The sequence below is a fragment of the Protopterus annectens genome, chromosome 12.part0 (assembly GCF_019279795.1).
Source record: "Protopterus annectens isolate FY-2018-M chromosome 12.part0, PAN1.0, whole genome shotgun sequence".
NCBI lineage: Eukaryota > Metazoa > Chordata > Ceratodontiformes > Protopteridae > Protopterus > Protopterus annectens.
In genome coordinates this window covers 1,383,500,738-1,383,518,750 of record NC_056746.1, presented here as the reverse complement: position 1 = coordinate 1,383,518,750, position 18,013 = coordinate 1,383,500,738, and positions in this window count along the sequence as shown.

Genomic DNA, 18,013 nt, shown 5'->3' with positions numbered 1-18,013 from the left:
CCACTGAACTCTCTAACTACCGCCCCATTGTCCTTCTCTCTCCTTTGGCAAAGATCATGGAGAAATGCATTCATAGACAATTACTTGACCACTTAACCCAAAATAATTTACTTTCCAACTGTCAACATGGATTCAGACCTTCACATAGCACTACCACGGCCCTTCTTTCCTTCACAGATTGCATCAACAAAAACCGCAACCTTAACAAGCTTTCTTCAGCACTATTTATTGACCTGTCTAAAGCATTTGACATGGTAAATCACCAAATGCTCATCAAAATACTTAAATCTCTGTCACTAGATACATCTTCCATAAAGTGGTTCCAGTCCTACCTAGATAAAAGACAACAGGCCATACTATGGCACAAGTCTCTATCCACCCTCCTGCCCGTTAACCTTGGTGTCCCTCAAGGGTCCATCCCAGGACCTCTACTTTTTTCCATATTTATTAATGACCTTCATCTTGCCATCCCCCAAGCCACATGCATACAATATGCTGATGACTCCATACTGATATGTTCAGCCACTTCCTCTTCTGAACTTCACTCTCTTACCCAGAAAGTATTTAACACAGTTGAACAATGGTTCACACAGAGGTGCCTTCTCCTAAACCCCCCAAAAATTAAACTCCTCCTCTTCTCTCCTACTCACAAGTCGTCTCCTTTTGATTTCTCAGTTATCTCCACCGATAAAACTATTATGTCACCAGACCCAACCACCAAACTATTGGGTATCACCATTGACAACAATCTGAACTTTGATATCCATATCAACAATACTATAAAAACTGTCATCAAAAAACTTTACTCTCTCTATAGGATTAAAACCTTCCTTTTACCTACAGCTAAAACCACTACAGCTCACACTCATCTAATCTCTACACTTCTTTATGCCTCGCCCATTTTTACTAAGCTATCTAAAAATAACCTCAGCAAATTGGAAATGTCCTACAATAACATTGCCAGATTTGCTACAGGCAACCCACTTAGAACCCACCATTGCATTAATATAAAGTAGCTGGGATGGCTTGAACTACAAAACCTGATTAAATTCCACCAACTATCCATAGCCCACAACACTCTTTATAAACCTTCCAAAACTCCTATTCTATCCACACTCATCACCCCCTATACAAATCTGAAGTCCTTAAGGTCTTCTCACAAACTTCTAGTACATACCTCTAAACCAAACAACAAGGCTGGTGACTCTCTCTTCTCTAATACTGTTGGAAAAGCCTGGAATCTGCTCCCCAGCGAACTGTCCTCACTTCCCGCACTATCACGCTTCAAAAACAAATTGAAAGTGTTCCTCAGAACACACTGGTTATGCCCCTGTACTAAGCCTGACTAGTTATGTGTCTCTTCATACTTTGCTCTACCTACCCTTTCTACTCATAAACTGTGATTCCTTCCTTATTGACCACAATTACTATCTCCCTCTAGAGCATCATATATTGTACCAGTATACTATATTATGCCTGCATTCTGTACTGCTAGGCAACTGTGTTAACTTGTAATATGCATTGTAAATATGATTCTTGTTTACTGTTGCTTATTTGTTATGTGTAGTTTTCATTGTTCTGTCCTGGAGCTTATCTCCCCGGGCCTCTACTGAAAATGGACATGTATCCAGCTAGACTAGCCCGGTCAACAAATGTAAAATAAAATAAAATAAATAAAATAAAAATGTTGCCACTTTACTTCTTGTTGACGGTCTGACAGATAACTGTGAACCAGGCTAACACAGGTTGAGAGAGATTTATGGAGGCTAGTTCTATGAGTAGTTTCTGGTGTGATACTGTTTTGAATGCTTTGAAAATGTCGAGGAAAACAGAAGATACTAGTTGGCCATTACTCCTGAGCTTTTAATGGTATTGGTGAAACTTATTAATGTGGTTGTGGTGCTGTGTTTGGGTCTAAAACCATGCCAAGTTTTAGCGAGCAGATTGTTACTTAATAGTTAGTCTAGGAGTTGGGCATGAATGCATTTTTCAAGGATTTTAGCTAGGGGTGAGAGAACAGCAACTGGTCTATAATAACAGAGGTTGGTTGAGGAGCCACCTTTGCGTAGAGGGATGATATGTGAAAGTTTCCAGAGTTTGGGGATGTTTTGTTCAGAGGTGGATTTCTTTATGAGTAGAGAGATGTGATAAGCTATGGCACCTGCTGCTAGCCTGAGGAATTCATTGGGAAGTAGGTTATCAGCATGGGTAGTGGGCTTTAGGTTGAGTAGAAGCTTTTTGATAGTACTGGTTTGTACTGGCCTAACAGAAAAATAATTTGTGTTGGGTATGTAATCAGATGGGAAATTTAGTGGTGAGTTGTTATCATGCTTTATTAGGGATAGTACTAAATTTATGAGAAGCCGCGGTGGCAGCGGTAGCATTGACTCCTCACAGCAAGAGGTTCCCCTGTTCTATTCTCAGCTTGAGCACCTTCTGTGTGGAGTCTGCATGTCCAAAACACATGCGTGAATGGGCATGCCTTTGTTAAATGTTGGGCGTCGAGCTGGCACCTCAGCACCATAAAAATCTACTGCCAATCATTAGCGGACCGGAGTTCCACTGTGGCGACCCCTAACCGGGAAAAGCCAAAAGAAGAACAAACAACTAAATTTATGAAGTGTTGGTTAAACTAAGTAACCATACTATCTGCTGTATTTGGAGAGGTGGGAGATAGAGTAGCCAATTAACCAGGATTAAGAAGTTGTTTTATGGATCCCCAAAATTTTGTGGGATGGTTATGGTGAGTTTGTTGGATAGCAGTGTAATATGCTTTTTTGTCATTTAGGATTTTTTTTTTTGGCTCTGTTTCTTAATTCGTAGTAGGTGATTAAAGAAAATTGGCTTTTGGCAGCCTGGTATTGTGACCGGGCTCTGTCTCTCTCCTTGAGGAGTTGTCTGGTCTCTTTATTTAGCCATGGTGCATGCCTAGATTTGACACGTGTCTTTCTAAGGGGTGCCTGTCTATTTAGAACATCCAGGAAAGTATTGTTGAAATACTCAACTGCTAAGTTGAGGTGGAGATGATTTAGAGGGGTCCAGTTTCAATGTTGTAGAAGATAGTTAAAGTTTACAGGACAGAAATGTCTTTTGTATTGGATGTGTTTGTATATGGTATTTTTGTGGGTAGTCTTTCGTCTTATTAGGTAAGTGGGTTGGTGGTCACAGAGTGTCAGGGAGGCACCCCCGCACTGTAATCTGTAGATATTACTCTGTTTGTTAGTATCTAATCCAATACTGACTGCTTGTTGCCTTGTTTCTCTATTCTGGTGGGAAACTGGACTAATTGGGAGAAACCATATAGGTTAATGAAGTTGGATGGATTGTCTGAACAGCACGTGGACCAGTCCAGGTTAAAGTCTCCCAATATAATAGTTTCCTGTTTAAAGGTGGAGGCAGACCAGTTGAGTAGGTTTTCTATACTGGGGGGTTGTTACCTGGAGAGATGTAAGTAGCAATTACTATAATGTATTTTTTTTTTAGTTTAGCTGTAAGCGGGAGATTAATATTTCTGAATAAGATGGATTTGGGGTTTCAAAGAAAAGTGGGGGAATTTAATAAAGCCTATACATTTTTTTTCAATGTAGGTGATCATGTTCACATATCCCCTTTGTGTAGGCAGAGAACCATGGTGTTGTTTATAGAGGAGGTAACTGACATCAGGGGAGGGTGTGTCCAATGACTTCTAAGCTTATTTCAGCCTGTTTGTGTGGTGTGCCACAGTGCTGACTGCATCCTTGCAGGGGTGTGTGTGCAATAACTTCTCATCTGTGTTTAGCTAAGGGGAGCATGCTTCCACATGTTTGCGCAGCTCACTGCTATGTTCAGAGTGGAAGTCTGTGGGAATGTGTACACTGACTGCTAAGCTTTGTTTACCTACAGGTTGTGTGTTTGCGTGGCACGCTGCAGTGCTGATTGTATCTAAAACCACTGAGCTCTGCCACCCTCAAGTCAGACCGAGAGCCAACAGAAGGGAACCCATCCCAGTGGAAACAAAGGTATGTGTAGCCCTTAGGATACTAGCTACAGATACTTTCCAAAGACCAACTGGGGTCATCGTGAGGGTCTCACAGGCATCTGCTTCCAAGGTACTCCACCAGTTCCTGGATGCCATACTACCACATGCCAGTGAACACACTTATTTTCCCCTCACCCCTGTGGTGAGGTCCAGGAATATGCAACACTTCTACCATGTAGCACACAACCCTGAGGTACTGGGTGCCATACAGTGTACTCATGTGCACATCACGTCACCACCCGTTGAGGAGGGTAGAATCTACATCAACTGTTAGGGTTACCACTCCATCAACTACCAGGTCATGTGCAATGCCCAGAGCATTATTATGAATATGTGTGCTGGCAGCCCTGGCAGGTATCATGAGTCCCATATCAAGCATGCATCACAGTTGTACCAAATGTTTGCTAGGGAGCCATCCCACACAGCCATTTACTGGGGGATGCTGGCTACACACTGAAACCATGGATGATGACACCCATCAGAAATGCACACACACCCCCTGAAGAATGCCATAATGAGGCACATGGACAGACTAGGAACATCATAGTGTGTGTTTGGGCTTCTGAAGTCACAGTTTCAGTGCCTTGATATATCTGGTGGAGCCCTGCAGTACTCTCCAGCCACATGAGCCCATATGTTCACAGTATGTATCATGCTACACAAAATGATCCTGTGGAAACAGCTGCAGCAGGATCAGCAAAGGGAAGGGATACACTGGCCCCTACCAGCACCTAGGTCACCACAGCCACACTCACAGGGGGACTCAGAGGAGGAACCCCCTGATGATGTCCCTGTAAGCAGACATAAGCATGCCCAGTATGCCCTGGCTTTGGCTAAGAGACAACATATAGCACATTCACTGACAACCTAGGGTCCTAGGGACGTTACTCCCACTCCTACTCACATACATATAGTAAAATTGTTGATGTGAGGCAGCCCACACAACCTGTACCAATCCATATATTGGCTGTGTACTACTTGCATCACACAGTGTCAGCCCTGAACTACATTCCTGTCAACTGCTGCATTTGCAAGGTAAGTCTCTAACCTTCACACTACTTGTAAGAATTACTGGAATATAGTATCGTATGTATGGATCTGCTGCATTTATGCAAGGAAATATAATGGGCTATGTGGACAGAAGTAACATCCACATGGGACTACTGATACCCAGTCCAATAGTATGTGTTCCCTAATAATCACTAGGCCTCATAGTTGGAATATGCACTACATCAGGTAAGGGAGTTGTGAAACAGTGGGGTCACATGATATTTGGACTACTGCCTATCCCATCAGATCATGTGGTGTTTTTCACCCACCCCCAACACAGCAGTGTTCCCATGTAACTGCTTTAACAGTAAGTCAGAAATGGTATATCAGCAGACCAAGCAATCTCAGGGCTGTAACATAGAAATTGATCAGACTCCATCTGGCAGCCTGTGTGGCTCAGTGGACTAGGGAAGCTAGCATGGGTGATGGTGTTGATGTTTCTAATCTGGAAGTAGGCACATCTGTTGCATGTGAGGTATTATCATGTTGGTATTTTCATTGACTGTCATTCTGTGTGTGGTGTAACATTATGAACCTCAGTCACATATTAAGTACAGCAGACACCTGGGGAGTGCTGTGGACAGTTACAGTGATGTGCAGTACTGCAGAAACAGGGATAGATGATGTCAATGTCTGTAACATACCTCTTAACCTTTTAGTGCAAGAAATCTGTTCAAAGCCCAACAAAATGGAGGACAAAGCCCACAAACATGGATATATGTTAACTACTGCTCTCATAAACGTAAACCATTGCTAAAATAACAGAGGGTGTGTTTCAACAGACAATTTTCTGAAGAAACTCAAATGTATGTCACTATTTAATTACTTCAATCCTAAATTCATCAAAGTGACTTGCCAGAAAACCAGAAATTTTATGAATAACAGACCACGAGTCAAAACTCTGGACATTCTGCGAAACTCTGGACAGTTGAGAGGTATAATTTGTAACACACAAAATCCCGGACTGAAATACAGGTAAGTGTGGCCTGGAGTCACTGTATAAGTACTGACAGCCACACCGGGCATGTCCAAACAATTAAAATGAACACAATTCTATTGCTTCATCAGCAGACTGATCTGTTACATATAGATATGTCTATACATACAGACATATAGGTATACATGTATACATATCCATTTGTTGTCACGCTCTCTCTCTCACATACGTAGTATAGCTATCACTATGTAGTGCCAAATAGATATATACTATTTTATATATCTATATATATCACATTGATACATAGACTCTCCCAAAATATCTACATAACCCATAGACATATCATAGAAACACACAGCTACATTTATATATATACATCCCTGTTAATTACAGAAATATGTGTGTGGATGTCTGTATTGTCCTACATACCCTGATAATGGTGAGTAAATCTACACTATCATACATCCATACTGTTGCTCAAAGGATCCAAACTAAGGGCTCAACAGTACATAATCCAATTACCTACAGACCCCAGTGAGCAGGTAGTACAATGTATAATGTTGTCAATGGAAGCATGAACAGGGGACATTGTTCTTGCCCACAGCTTTGCCCAGCTAACTGCAAGCAGCCACAAATGGACACACTGGTAAATGCACACATATAGCTAGGATAATAACAGTTATCCCACTGCTAGGATACTAGTTGCAGATAACAGTATGAAGCAATATGCTGTTCAACACAAACCTAGTTTGTGTAATCACAAGTACTCTGCTTGCAACCACATATACAACAGACTCAAACTGTGGCACATGCAATAAGTACTGTGATCTGTAGTGAATACATCTAGATAGGTAGGGGTTCTAATCTCTCTGCAGGCTACTTGGTGTGTGTATATGTGTGTGTATACCCCTGCAAAGCAACTGCTATGCCCTCACGGGCTATCCACCTGCAATGGTTATGCACTTTTTGGCCCTGTAACTTGCTGCTAGCTTCCACACTGTCCTCTTCTACAAGGCCTGCTTATATCATCCACCTTAAGACTAGCAGCTGACAGTATAGTATCAGGACTTAAGCCATGGCACATGTGATAAATAACGTGATCTTCAGTGTGTAAGACTAGATAGGTAGGAGTTCTTATGTCACTGTAGGCTACTTGGTGCACATGTGTGTGTGTGTGTGTGTGTGTGTATCCCTGCAAAACAACTGCCATGCCCTCGTGGGCTATTCACCTGCAATGGGTATGCATTTTTTGGCACTGTAACTTGCTGCTGGCTTACACAGACCTCTCTTCTACAAGGCCTGATGATGTCATCCACCTTATGACTACCAGCTGACACTGTAGTATTAAGACATAAACTGTGGCATGTGCGATAAATACTGTGATTTACAGTGTGTAAGACTGGAAAAGTAGAGGCTCTAATCTCACTGCAGGCTACATGGTGCAAGCCTGCATCCTGATGGCATAAATATGATCTTGGTAACATAGAAATAGGTATGGTTTTGCAGATTTTATTTGTAGTGTGTGATGTGCCCCCCAATGGACTGACCACAACAAGGCCTGGTGATGTCATGAAACACATGAAACATAGTATGTCCTGAACTGATACCAGCAGACATGAGGTGTATAGCGTGCATCATGTACTGTGATCTGTAGTACGTACTATTACATAGGTAAATGTTCTTATCTACATACGGCCAACTTGCACTATGTGCATACCTTAGCGTGTCCTGTAAGCAGTGATTGGAAGTGATGCTAGCCTCAATGTAGCCATGGTTGTGTATGTGAGGCTGTTAGAACATTTTACATCATGTTATGGGACTATAGCACATTTGAACATCACTGGCATATGGTCATAGAACCCTCACAATCATAGACATCTTTATACCCATAGTTACAGGATCAGCACACATTGCCCCAGTCCATGAGGGACACAGGTAGACACCCTGTGTTGAGATAATGGTCACCCAGCCAATCATACAGATGGCATGTGGTGAAGTGGACTGAGGTGCTCTGTGTGCCATTAGGCAGGGTTCTGTTTCAAGGGTGTGTTTAAGTCTGCTAGACAAATCTCTCTCACAAGCATGTAGTACAAATGTCACATATGAGGTTAATGTCCTTACAGTGGGTTATCCATCTACTATGCCTCCTACAGATAGGTAGCATATGCAATAAAGCAGGCTCACAGAGTGCCCTGTATACAAGGCACAGATCACCTCTGTGTAGTCTATATGCCACAGGTAACAATGACACTCATTGCAGACTATCCCCATTAAACACATACTGGAGATGTGAAGTGACCTTGTGAGGACCATACTGTTGTGTGCATTTGCCAATATTGCTTGGAAAGGTACATCACCAGATGGCCATTGCACTCAGATATTGGCATGTTGAGTGAAGAGTACTTGGGGTTATGATTCTTGCCATACCACTGTAGAGACAGGGTTACTGAGGCACATTAGGTGCAAACCTGTGTGCCCAGTTCGTTGACCCCTATGTACATCACATGTTGTGACTGATGTACTACTTACCAGGTACATAGATCTAAAAGATGGAACTCATGCTACATATATATTTGCGTGGAGTTTATGGCTATTACAATGTCAACAGGCATGTGTTTGCAGTACCCTCTTGCAGGATAGTGACATACCACAGACACTCTGTGAGTGCTCACAATTTGCATGCATCAGTCAAAATTGTTAGCTCCAGTCAGTTAGTAGTCGCGTATATTGTGATTGAATGGATTCCAAACAGTAGAGGACCCAGGACTAAGCCCTGTTGAGCACTGCTGCTGATAGATCAGCTTTTGGAGTCAGATGTCCCTGTGTTGAGTATGTTTGCTAGCAATGGGCCACTTAGTGACCCCTACAATGATAGTATTGTGGATGCTTAAGTGGTTACTTTGTAAATGTTGCCTGAGCTGGAGATAAAGTCAGATGGCTTGGCTGAGTCTGGAGGGTTGTATGCCCTGATGTTCCCTCACCCAGGTCCATGGTCACTGCCTCAGAAATGTCCACCCCATGTAACAGTCATGCTACCTGTCACACATCCACACTGTGTATAGTCAACTGTGTGTATAACACATGTACGTGTGCTGATCAGCTCCATGATGATTGCCCCTACTGGCCATAGAGATATGGATACTCAGACAAAGAGGTGTATAGGATGCACCACCTCTGTGCAAGGGTATAACAATTGCCATTGTCCACTCAGCTGGTGTGTAGCCAGTAGTGTCTGTATGATTGCAAGGCTGTCCCATTGGTGTTAGTAATCCTTGTCAGATCACATATGGGATTCAGCCTGGAATGTTAGCATGTGCGATAGATGCTGTGTATCCTCCAATGAGAGGCCAGTTATGAACTGCTCTGTAAATATAGACGTTATGGCACAGGTTGTAAGAATGTCATGTAGCACTGGTGGGGACAAGGGAGTGTAGCTGATGCAGACAGTGTGGGTGTACAGGTCAGGTATGAGTCCTGACCCATCATATGTGGCATCATGATCTATGAGGTCACCAACAATCTGGGCCTGTTCTTTGAGGTCACACATGTAACTACACTATTCATTGTGGTTCTGCTTTGCGCGAGTGGCTACTTTTGTCACTTTCTGTGTCTACTCAACATCACAACACTATATGCTTCTTTTATCTGAGGCAGTAGTACCTCCATGTAAGGGGTGGCACCCTCATCCCAATTGTCACACAGCACTGTCCACCTGTTACTGTACAGCCTGCTAATGGCAGTTGTCCAGCAGTCAGGTTTGCGGAGTCATGATGAGCCTGTGTCCCTCCTGTCATGTACAGCCAAGTTCATGCCGTTGTAATGCTGCTGACATAATACATGGGTGTAGAGCTCTGCATATTTGCCTGTCCCATCTGAAGGGGGTGTAGTCACTCTATGTCAACCATCCCACAGGAGGTAATAAATGGCTGTCTTGACATATATGTCTGTATTGTCTGCAAGGGGGGGGATACATGCTGGTAGTTCTAAGGAGAATGATCTGTGGCCATATCCCACAGGAAAGACCTCACACTGGGGGGATGTACTGGTCACCCATATTGTTAAATACATGATGCACTACATTGGTCCCCATGTGGGGATGGCAGGGCACTGTAGGCAAGGAACTGGACCATCCTTTGGGCAGGTGAGCCACAGCACCACTAAGCAACACAGTGTGTACATATTACGCTTACCTAATGTGTTTGTGTGTGCTCTGTACAGACACCTTGCTTGACTCTCTTCCTGCAACATGCTGGAAGTAACTGCAATACTTACTTGCACTGAGAACAACTAGTAGGTAGCGCCAAATGGTGACCCAGATCTCCGAGTCATGTCACCTGACATGCCATGATATCAGTTAACATGGATACGAGCACTGACACTGTCGTACACCTACTGACACTGAAGAAAACACTGTTACATTTGCTCAAGGCCAGATCATGCCTACCAGCTGTAACAGGCAGAGCCCATTGAGTGCTACACTATGCAATGGATGTCAGACGTGTCTCACACCAACAACCATGGCCTGACAAGGTGTATGACAATATAGACCAGCCGGCCTTGCTGGAAACTGTGTACGTCATGTACAGAGTGTTATGTCAGCTGGTGGAGAGGCAGGTGTCTGACAGTCATACTCTGGGAAGATAGCAGTGGGAGACCTGTGCTGCAATGACACCAGTCACCAGTGGGGTTCACCATCAACCATTATTGGCATAACACATCTTCCTATTCCCTATCTGCAGTCACAGCCAGTGCCAGTGACGGAGTACATTAGCAGGTGATTTTGACAGTTCCCAATATGCAGACTCCCACACAGAACCAACAGGTATCCGGGGATAACCTAAGACACAGTCAGTTGTACTTTCAGCCACTAACAAAGACTAACTGCCAACAACTGCACAACACTATCTTGTGGGACATCATCCACCCCTGCAAAATACTGTAGCATATGCACAACGCACACAGCTGAGTCATTACACATGGAGTTATGGACACAGAGAGTAATGTAGCCTTTGACTTTCACTGGTTGGTAAGATGTGAAGATGCATTCACTGTTGTACACCCTACAGTGACAGGTTTAGTATGTAAATCCCAAACTGTCACTGCTGTACTGAATGTGTCAGTCATCATGGCTATCATTGTGTGCAAATGGCACCCCTGCTATGTCACTACACAGGCATATCATACAACTGTAGCAACCACACAGGTTCCATGGTAACACCAATACACAGCATAGATAACATGTGCTACACAGTCCATGTCATAACCATACATATGTAGTCTGTCCCCTAAATGCTTTGGAGGTGATGTGTCTGCCTCCATACTGGTAGGTGTCGTATTCCACTGTGTACCTCCTATGTATCCATGACAGGACTAACACATGTCTCACCTGTTCTAGACACCTGCAATATCACTGTGTTATACATGGTACATGCTGGTGAGACAGGTATGTAACACAGACAGTATACCCTACATGAAACAGTCCCCCCATGCGTGTGAAGCAAACATCTGCTGTGACAAACATCATGTGCAGGTTACACACTGGGATACAGAGCATGACAATCTTAACTGGTGTCAGGAAACTGTCTGTACTGGACACAGGATAGTTGTAGATGGATCATCACCATCACCACAGCTTGTAGATGTGCGAGTTCCCAAAACCCTGGTGACATTTATCAAGGCTATTAGGCCTGTTCACAGATTAGGGATGAATGAGTATGCTGAATGCCACTTCTGTCCCTGTTAGCCTGTTATACACATTTGAAGCTATGGAGACATTTTAGAGTAAATATCTCATTTAAACCAGGACGATTATCTTTTCTTAACTGTCACTGCCAAAGTGTTTCTATTTATTCAACTACACTCCTGTGATTACCCCCTCTAAGATCCTTATGTACCTGTTCCAGAATGGAAAATAAAAACATTCTACCCTGTTTACACATGACATTATATTTAAATAGAGCATTATTCTGGTCTTTAACTTTAATACAATATAAATGTTCCTTAACAAAACAGTGTCATGTTTACCAGGAGCAGGACCATGGCCTTGAAGTATGTTCCTATCTAAATGACTGGGAAAGTCCAACTAAGACAGAGCTTATTTTCAGCGGAGGCCCAGGGAGAAACGGTCCAGATGCATGTCTTTGGAATATGGGAAGAAACCGGAGTACCCAGAGGAAACCCACACGAACACAGGGAGGACATGCAGACTCTGCACAGAAGGTACCCCAGTTGAGAATTGAACTGGAGAACCTCTTGCTGTGAGGCAACGTTAACCTCTGCACCACTGCGCCTTCCAAGTTGGGTAGGTGAGGATGCATTTGCAGACAAGACAGCAGACAGAGGAGATGTGTGACACATGAGGGGGGTGAACTCCTTGGATAGGGAGGGTGTTGTGAAATCCAAGTCTCATGTGTTGCCAGGCAGCAGCAGCATGATTCACATCCCCACCCAGGGGACTGTTGGCACTGCTCCTTCACTGCCCCAAGGGTGGCAGTGCTGGAGGCTGGGCACTAGGGTGAGGTTGCCCCACCAGGTTGGCCAGCATGCCCTCAATCTGGCGCAGATGGCAGTCAAACCCACGGTAGACTATCCTGCGCACCAAGAAGACCGGCAGCTCATCCTGGGTGATAACATCCCCTCCACCACCACCACTCCCAGAGGGGGGTCAGGCTCCATCCCATTTGGCAGTACTACCAGATGCCATAGGTAGTGCAGGGGCAGCAGAGGGGGCCACCACCAGTCTGGGTCCCAGATGTGCAAGGACCCGGTGCCATGGCTAGTTGAGGCAAGGTAGGGGGATCAGCCAGAACTGGCCTACCTTGACATGCTGTGTTGAATGAGGTATAGCAATAAGTTAAGGTTAGTAATAACCAAACCACTGTTAGTATTAAAAGAATGGAACATCATTTTAATTAATCCAAATACATATTAATGTATATTATGTGCAACACAACAGTAAATAACATAACAGTCATTATGGTAAGAGCATACCAGTAGGAAGTAAACCATAAGGGCAACAAAACAGTTAGTTTAACAAAGTATGTTAATAGTGAATCATAATAGCACATAACAATATTACATCACATTTTGCAAAGATATAGTTAAACAACATGTTAGTATTAAATCATAATAATAAATAAATGAAAATAAGGGGTGGGGAGAGAAAAAAACAATCCATTACTGACAATGCAGTCTATATCCCTGAAAACACTGCTACTTATTACTCAGCAGGTGTGTAGTGTCAGTTCTGAGTACAGAGACTACAGTTCTCCTACGGCTGATGTAGCATGTACATACCTCTCAAGCTGCTAGCATGAGTCAGTATGGGCGATGCAATAACAAATGCAAGTACACTACTAAACAGAACACTTTCACATAACGTGGACTTCCCATAACTATCAAGCTGTTCTGTAAGCAGATTTGGTAATACATTGCATTCCAGGTAATAATTTTTCTGATGATCCTGTGACAGATGGATTAGATAGTTTTAATTACATTACATGAAATCGTGACACTTGAGAGGCATGTTTGTGTACAGTACATAATGTAGACACCAGTCATGCCATGTTGGCAAGCATAGGAATAGAACCCAATAGCTGTAACTGCAGAGGACATCTGCAAAAAAATAAATAACTACTGGTATTGCTGATAACTGTCTGTGAAATGTTAGCACAATCATATCTACTCATAACATGGGCTACCTCAACCATATGCCATTATACCATTTGTTCCTGGAGTGGAAGAAAAAGAGAGCATGATGCGACGGAATTCATTTTGCATTTTAGAACTATTACAGTGCTATACTTGACTGCACTGACAATAGAACACACATGCATGACATACAGCCATAATGCATTTATTAAATCAGATTTCTGTAGGAATCAACAATGCTGCTTACCACTTTATTGGTATTGCTGATAAATGTTTGTGAAGTCCACACAGTATCTGCTCATAGACTGGGCTACCTCAGCCATATACCTTTATTACCTGAAGTAGGAGGAACAAGGAACATTATGTGACTGATAATGGCCAGGAGACAGCCTTGGACTGTACTATGAGTTAAACAATGCAGTTTGCACGCCATTACTTTTGCATTCTACAGCTATTACAGTATTACACTTGACTGCAGCAACCTTACCATAGACAAGCAATGCATACAGCTCTAATGCAATAGTTATGACAACACAATCCTGCTGTACACCATTTTGATTCCTATTGTACTGTTTGTTTATTGCAATACAGTTGTTATTGTCCATTTATTGCACTATAGTTCTACTTGCCCATCAACTGCACTACAGTTTTTATTGTGTATACTTTATTGCAATAAATGCTTTACTCTTTCTTGCTTATTGCACTGCAGTTAGCATACTAAATCTGTACATACCACACTCATGGTGCAACCTGGCTAGGCGCCCGGTATGGGACTCGACATTGCGAGCCCTCTCAGCTGTAGCTGTTGGAAGAGAAGCACACCATTGTGCATACCAGTTTTGTACACATTCAGCTTGCATATTGGTAAAACAGAGGAAAATACTTACATATTTGTGGGTCATTCCCAGCTCTGGTTTCTTGGATGCAGGTGTCCGAGGTTCCCCTGATTCTCTTCAGGTGTTCATAATGGTGATGACACCGCTCACCTGTGTGGGGGATACGAGTAACACTTCTGAGTTCCCTGGACAACCAGTCCCAGGCCTTCACCTTACACTCTGAGCCCTTGAAACCACCCTGCAGCAGCCTGGGTTCATGACTTTTTACCAGGAGCCCAACAAAGACCCTGGAATCCTAAACACTCCATCTCTGTGCAGAAAAGCACACACTTTCAGCTGCACCACCTGCCATATCCACAGTAGATAAGACTCCAATGAATGATGCAGAATTCACACCTATTGCACTTAATATAGGTTGTTTTCCCACCCTTACATTTCACTGAACATTAAAAAAGTACAGCATTGCTTAGCAGCACACAAACCAGATAAGCAGAGCTGAGCATCTCAAAAACTAGCACCATGCAAACAAAAGTAGCCATTAGCATGTTTAAGCAGTGCTCAGCATAGCGCAACAATGTCATATTTCACAAATTTGTTTTTAAAATTAAACATATATAAGAAATTAAATTATAGACATCTTATCATATAGACATCTTATCACTGCTACAGACTTGAACCCAGGACTTACTAAACATTAGGCTGCATCTCTACCCATTTAGCTACTTGGATATTATGAAAACTAGTATTCATCTTTACATATACCACTGGGCTACCTGTTAACATTACTAAGCACTGCTGCGTGCCACGCAAACGTGCTTAAATAAACCCAGATATAATTAATTAATTACATCGGGTCTCTATTTTTAGGTGTCTAGCAACTGTCGGCTATGTATATATAAGCACCGCTCAGCTCTGCATCACTCTGTCCTGCACTGCTCAAACAGCAATTAAAAAAAAAATACAGAAAAAAATATTTTAAATTGCAAAAATACGTAATTATGATAATTAATAACATACGGTTTCTATTTCCAGATGTTTGGCAGGTATCAGCTGTCCATATGTGAGCACAGCTTGGCACTGCTGTGCTCCATGTCACCACGCACAAAGAAGAAAACAGAAAAAATATTTAAAACTAAATATTACACATTTGGCCCAATTCACAGCATTTAATAGTAGCGGTGAGCGGTACACGTCATCCACAACCATGGGTAGCCTCTACACTTATCCCTATGCTGATTCAATAGACCTGTTCTTATGCTCTCCCTCAGCAGCATGTCATCATTAATATGCATGGCGTGCTGCTGACGGGGGAAACCATGGCCATGTACATGGATACATTCCATGTAGGCTCTACGAGGAGTCTACATGAATTTTATTAAATCCTGGGGAAGGTGTTCTAAATTAAGTGTGTTCTTATATACTATGGCTATACCACCACCACACGTAAGTGTTCTTTCATGTCTAAACATGTTGTAATCTTGGGTTAATATTTCAGTGTCTTTAATGTATGATTTGAACCATGTTCATAGGTGTGTACTAGGCTAATAGCCCTGGAGCCTTACAAGCCTAGCCCATAGAAGTGCCCTGGCATCGTGCCGCCCGATGATGTTTCTGTTATAATAACAATATCAGGTTGATATAGAGTCAGGGCCATTTGGAATTCAAGAATTTTATTTAGCATGCTTCTTATATTTGTGTTTATGATTAGGTCTGAACTGCGATGTTTTAGTATTGTAGTGTAATGAGACTTTCTGCTGTCTAGAGGTAAAGTTGCTGGTTGCTGGGGTAGTGGGCCTGGATTAGGGTACATGTCCCCACATAGTTTCAGGTAATCAACTTTAGAAGGGAATGTGTGTGTTACTTTGAGAAGGAGTCAAGTTAATTTATACAGTATGTAGTTTTTTTCTTGTAGCTTGATGTATCTGAGTGATAAGAATTCTAAACTTGAGTTTTTATAGATTTGGGGAGATACGTTAAAGTAATAGTTGCTAGTACTGGGTAGGTTCTGTTTGGATTTGCTGAGGAGTAGATTCTGGTAATGTGGCAAGTCTTGTAGGAGGCAATGATTTAGGCTGTGGTGGGTAAGCAAAGTAGAAGTGCAGAGTAGATGGGTTTCTGAGAGGTTTGTTGGTGGTTTAAATTTTTTGACATAACTAAAGAGAGGATATACCTAGAGTAACTTTATGAAAGTACTGGAGAGTGTCTGGTGTGGGGTGTAGTGATAGGGTAGGAGCGTGGGTTGCGATAGATTGATCAGGAAGAGATGTGACTACAGGCTAACTATAACTGTAGGTGTACTGGGTGGGTGGGAAATGAGGGTAAGGTAGGGGAGTGGAGTGAGCCCAAGTGGAGTGGGAAAGCCCCTGGTTTTGTGTTAGCTGAAACAAGTGGGGTGTGATTGAGCAGAAAGAGGTGTGACTACATGCTAACTATCACTGCAGATGTAGTGGTGTTGGGTGGGAAATGAAGGTACGGTAGGGACGAGAGTGAGCCTGAGCAGAGCGGGAAGGTCCCTGGTTTTGGGTTAGCTGAAACAGGTGGGTTGTGATAGATTGATCAGGAAGAGGTGTGACTACAGGCTAACTATAAGTGTGGGTGTAGTGGGGTGGGTAATGGGGGTAGGGTAGGGGATGAAGTGAGCCCGAGCAAAGCAAGGGTGAATGGAATGGGAAGGCCCTTGGTTTTGTGTTAGCTGAAACAGCTTTGGAAAAAACAAACTGTTTATTTTTTTTTCTGGTGTTTTAGTTTATGTCTGCAAGTTTGAGTGTGTAGGTCAAATTCCACAGGAACAGAATTGTAGACAATTGCACAGTTATACTCAAGATAAGTACAACATATGGGAACAGTATGTTCATATAAAGTGAGGGAGTAACAGAGGGTGGATGGTAATTTCAGTGATGTGCGGCTGATACTGGAATGGGATTAGCATCAAGTTTTTATTTCATCTTAAAAACTGTAAAATATGTTAAGATGATGCCAACATACATTTCTTATTGAAGGGCAGTAGCTTGCCATAATATACAGTAGCAGGAAGCAGTGGGTACATGAGTTGTCATGCAGGATATGACTCTTGAGATTGTTGAGCTGTTAATGGGAGCCAGAGAACTTAAAAACTAAAGAGAAAAAGAGAGAGAGAGAGAGAGAGAGAGAGATAATGACAGGTTATACTGAGCTGGGAAAAAAAGGCAGAGATGGAGAGAAGGGGGAGGGTAGGTAGACTGGTATATATCAGAAAAATGTAATTTTAGAGATGAGAGAAAGAAGCATAAGTCAGGCCAAGTTTTAGCATACAGCTCTAAGAACAGTCAGAGTGAGAAAGGAGAAGACAGATATGAAGAATTACTATTTACTCATTTAGCTAAGCATCAAAAAACGTCAGAGAACTTATAAAGCATTTAACATCAGTAATACAGACATTCAGAGCATAAACTGTAAAATATATGTAAAAAAACAGTTGTGTAGTACTACGTTAAACCCAGAATAGCTATGCATAATGTCATATCTTACAGAGCATGAAGTACA